Here is a 5,892-nt window from a genome sequence, read left to right as displayed (position 1 = left end):
GTTTTTAATGAAAAATATATATAATTACCTGGAAGGTGTTTTTAGTGTTTTAATGTAGTTTCAATTTTTTAAATAAAATCGTAATAGAGCATTAATTATTTTCTGCTCAGAAGGTGAAGTATTTACAAGAGTACCAGGAGAGAAAACAGCAACCTACAGTTAATACCCGCCAACTATATAAGCTCTCCCAGGTGAAATTCTAACTCGTGACCAAGAGGTAGCAGGTTAATGGTAAAATATCAGAACAGTGTATCTACTCGGATATTGCAGACCCCATGATCCTTATAAAAAAACTTTACGGATTCAGTTTTAATAGGAAATATCAGGAGTAAAAACTTTCCCCAATTATTAAAGCCAGAAGCCAAAAGAGCATTATTGTAAATGATTTCAACCCTAAGTAGACAGATTTTTTCAGATGATAATACAATGGTCAAAAACAGCCAATTTAAAAACACACAAAGGTTACTGGTACAAACAGACTCAAATGTGGAGTAAAATAGCCCCAGAAACTATGTCATTGGCGTTAATAGCTCAAATATTATTTTAGGAAATTAAGATGGCCTCCTAGGTGATAAAGCAATTAAATATAGAAATAACTATAATAAAAATTGTCTCTCCCGTGGCTGGGGGTGACACAGAATCACCAACTATTACAATGTTGTGTATACTCTTACTGGACAACAGGTAATTGTAGGTCAACTTTTATTCAGATTTGTAAACAAGGATTCACAAGATCTCTGTATGAATGTTTACACAAGAAATATCAGGTAATTTTAGTGTCAGTTTTCTGAAGTTCTTTTCTAGAGTTTCTATTCAGTCTTAAGTGAGAAAAGCTGACTTTATTATGAAAGTGGCCTGTGCTCCTTTTCACGGGGTTCTTGAACTTTTAACGAGTGACCAACTGAAATCTATGAACTTGTACAAAGTACACAATAAAATCATTCTTCTCAATCATGTATATAATGTATCTCAGATACTTATGTACCACATACATGTGAAGTTTTCAGCTTCACCTCATCACCTAGCTTACAATATTCAACCCAATAAGCATCCAAGGTGCTTAGAAAATAACAGGGGCTATTAACAGGACCAAATACAGATTTACCTTTAACAAAATCACTGCACATTGACTTACAAAGAAATCAAATAGAGAAACTACCCAGTTTGTAAAGTATGAGGCTGTATTTTATTTTTGTTAAGTGAAATTGTGGCTTCGAAAATGAGGAGAGGCATGGGGGTGGGGGTGGGGGGGGTGGGGGGGGGGGGTGGGGGGTTGGCGGCTTATTTGATCGAATACTGTACCTTGTTAACTAACGTGAATAAAAAATAAGATGTCAGTCAATATTAAAAACATCAAAGTCTCAGCCATATATCCCTATGAATCCTATGACTAAAAGTAAACTAGGCTGACAACAAGATATTAGTCAATGTTCCACAAATCAAATTCTCAGTAGTTTTACTACAAATCTGAAAACTTTTAACAAAATTTAGCACAATGATCTGAAATAACCTGTAAATACCTTTCCCTCTACTCTCAATCTTCAAATAACAAACCTTCAAATAACAATCACTCTCTGGAGTTTTGTTAAAATTTCGTCCCTGTTCTATTGTACCAGTGAAACTTGACTCATCTCAGGTATGTAAATAAATAATAAAGAACGCTTATCAAAATAAATTTTATAAATTAGTCACACCTAAAGTGCTGATGTGTCTGTAGTAACTGGTTTTGTTGCACAAGCACTCATAACTCCATAACATACTGAGACATCCTAGCATGATCTATCAAATTTGTCATAAGAGATGCTGTAAATAAACAAGACATTTGATGGGCTAAATTGATCAGATTTATTTAATACGTACTGATAAATATCACAATTAAAATTGTGAAGTAGACCATGATAATTTAAAAATTACTTGACAATGAAATTGATAAATCTTAAACTTTTTTATTAACTAGATCAAAGTCGCATTCTGCACTTTTCTAATTTAAGCAGTTAACTTGATCTAAGAATTGCATATTTAATCTATAATCAAAATTGAAACATAAAGTAAATGTCAAAATTAATTTTGTTCAGCGATCGGTAGGCATCTAAGCTATCATGTACTAAATTATACCAAAACATGTGTGTGTCTCTAATTTTACAAAATTATATGACTATTCAAACAAACAAACAAATATTTCCATCACTTTGCTCCTTGATGAGAAATCCCCAATGGGAGTTATCTCCCTTATACTCTAGTTGCCATGGCCACAGTGCCATGCAGTCACAGCGAAATCTTACTATGTATTAGAGGGAGATAACTATTACAAAATCTACAATTTTGGCCCAACCATTCATAAAAGATTTAATTCTATAGTTACATCACATATCACTCTCAAAGGTTTAATCCGCATTAACATTGGGCATTCAAATATATTTTCTCCAATACATGTATACATACAGGTATTGTATCCTTAAAGATATCTTAAATCAACAATACACCTTCATGTTCTTTAATATTGCATTTTACAGAGCTATCTGCTGTCATGCTGACGTTTTTAATGGAAACCCTAACCCACAAGGGAGGTAACTCTGGAACACACAAAAGACGAATGCCTTTCAGTACAAGTTTGCTTAGATCAGGTTAAAAGTTACTTTATGCAAAAAACAAAAATCAGTTCATCCAGATTCCATCTCAGTAGACCACTTATGATATTACACAGTTTCACACATCAAATCTTATGTGTCATTTACCACATGCCTACCAATATCATGTATTCTAACTTTGTAGATCAAATGACATTGTGCTTTACTACAGACTTGGCCAAGTTTTGTGACATGTAAGACAAACACTCAAGCAGAGTTCCAGCTGAGCTGTACAGATTAACAGAGAATACCTGCCTAGATTTAATGATTAACACCAGGTAGATGAGAGCCACACTAAGTGTCTTGTCATTCTCTATAAAAATCAAAATTAATTTCCTGTAGGAATTTTATCATTCAGAATCAATGACAAACATGTCAAACTAAGAGCTTACACACTGTACAACAAATCCAAGACGTCAACTTCAAATGATTTGGAATGAAATTTGAAAATCCTTTATAAATCTATCTTTGGAAATTAAAGAGTAAATATTTGATAAAAATAATTTGTCATTAATACAGATCCATTTATAGAAGTCCTATGTTTGTACAGATGTACATACAAACCTAAACTCAAAACTAGCGAATCAATGCCAAGTCAAACACCGAGAGTGCTTTAAATTCAATAAGACAAATTCAATTTTAAAGATATCTTTATTTGAAACATTGTATATGTTGAATGACATTTAACATATCTCAAAGCTGTAGATATATTAGTTTATGAACTAAAGCTCTTTCCATCTGTTGTGGACAAGTCTGATTTAGGATAGAAACATGATCCCAATGTGTGACATATAGAAGGAGCAGTACCAGTGGATACAGTAGTACACCATTTCCTTGTCTGTTAACTTCTATCTATTCAAATTTCTTATCGTCACAAGAACTTCAACTTTTCAAAGCCAATGTTGTAAAAGCCTCTGTCAGATAAAATTAATAAAGGAACCATCCAGGAACAATGGCAATAAAATCTAAACTGAAGAAAATGTCACAGAAATTAGCTCAAGTCATCTAGGTACATAACTGCAATAGGAAACTTGACCAATTAAGGTCAGCATTTTAGTTACTTTGCCCAGTCAATGATGAAAGATCCTCAACCATTCAAGGTCAACAGATTCTCATTCATTCAAGGTCAAAAATAACAAGATCCTCAACCATTCAAGGTCAAAATATTCTCATCCATTCAAGGCCAAAGTCACAAGATCACCAACCATCCAAGGCCAAACTCACAAGATCATCAAACATTCAAGGTCAAAGTTACAAGATCCTAAAACATTTAAGGTCAAAGTCACAAGATCATCAACTATTCAATGTCAATGTTGCAATATCTTCAACCATTCAATGTCAAAAGATTCTCATCCATTCAAGGCCACAGTCAGAAGATCACCAACCATTAAAGGCCAAAGTCACAAGATCACCAACCATTCAAGGTCAAAGTCACAAGATCATCAAACATTCAAGGTCAAAGTTACAAGATCCTAAAACATTTAAGGTCAAAGTCACAAGATCATCAACTATTCAATGTCAATGTTGCAATATCTTCAACCATTCACAGTCAGAAGATCACCAACCATTAAAGGCCAAAGTCACAAGATCACCAACCATTCAAGGTCAAAGTCACAAGATAATCAAACATCCAAGGTCAAAGTCATAAGATTCTAAAACATTTAAGGTCAAAGTCACAAGATCATAAAACATTAAAGGTCAAAGTCACAAGATCCTAAAACATTCAAGGTCAGAGTCACACGATCCTAAAACATTTAAGGTCAAAGTCACAAGATCATCAACTATTCAATGTCAATGTTGCAATATTCTCAACCATTCAAGGTCAAAAGATTCTCATCCATTCAAGGCCATAGTCAGACGATCACCAACCATTCAAGGTCAAATCACAAGATCCACAACCATTTGGCCAAGTCACAAGATCCAAAATTATTTAAGGCCAAAGTCACAAGATCCATAACTATTTAAGGTCAAAGTCACAGGATCCTCAAACATTCAAGGTCAATTTGATGGATTTCTCAACCTTTTAGGTTGCATTATGTAACAGGATCCTCCATCACTCAAGGTCAACTCTGAAGGACATTTCAAACAAACTTTCTTCAAGATCACCATACATCTACCTGAATGCCAGCTGTGATCTTCTATCAAAGATCACAAAAGATATTTGAGTAAACTATTAATGAGATATGATATAGAGTTTTGATATTGCTAAAGATTAGCTACCTCGTCAATGGTCTCCCAGTTTTCAAACCAAGCTGTAGTTATTCGTTGTATCTATCCGGTACTGATCTGCTAAATTGTAATATACCATACTTTCCAGAGTATAAGCCATGACTTTTTTACGTGAAAATCAGGTGTGCAGCTTATACACCAGTGTGGCTTATCTGTGGACGAAAACCAAAATCTGACAATGTCTTTGCATTATTACGTCGTGATTCGCATGTGAAAATCGTAAGTTTTACTTGCCAGTTTTTGTCAGGTTATACATCGAACAAATCACTGTAAAAGTGTTAAAAAGATAAAATACGCAATGAAAATATATTAAAGATGAAAATAATTACATATCACATGCATGTTCATTCGTAAAATTGTTTAATTCAAAGAAAATCCGTCGACTGAAAAGTGTTTGTTTACAATCAAAACACAATGGCGGTTTAGCAAAGTTATACATCGAAAAAATCACTGTAAAAGTGAATATGTGATGAAAATATATTAAAGATAAAATTAATAATTACGTACCAGATACATTTTCAATCCTATAATTGTGTAATTTACGGAAAAACAGTTGACTGAAGCGTGGTTGTTTACAGTCACACACAATGGCGGACTGATTTTAACTATCGATTTGCTGCAGGATTGTTATCAAGAAAATAATATCTAAAACGTCAAAAATCATCAAATATCAAACAATAAGTTATACATATTATTTAACTATTATGTGTGTGCAAGCAAAGTCCGCAGACAGCAAGAAAACGATCTTCTGAATGACTGCTACACACGGTCAACATGTGTATTTTTTCTCTGAATCCTGTCGCTGTTATTTCAATAAAATTATCAGCAATCAAGTTTATACGCGTGAATTACATGTAATGTAGAACATTCTAGCGATGTGTATTTTTTCTCTGAATCCTGTCGCTGTTATTTCAATAAAATTATCAGCAATCAAGTTTATACGCGTGAATTACATGTAATGTAGAACATTCTAGCGATGTCGTATAAAACATCATTTAATCGATCTCTGCAGCGGCAAACAGCACGAAATCATATG

Source organism: Argopecten irradians, chromosome 7, assembly GCF_041381155.1.
Source record: "Argopecten irradians isolate NY chromosome 7, Ai_NY, whole genome shotgun sequence".
NCBI classification, from domain to species: domain Eukaryota; kingdom Metazoa; phylum Mollusca; class Bivalvia; order Pectinida; family Pectinidae; genus Argopecten; species Argopecten irradians.
This window is presented reverse-complemented; position numbering follows the sequence as displayed.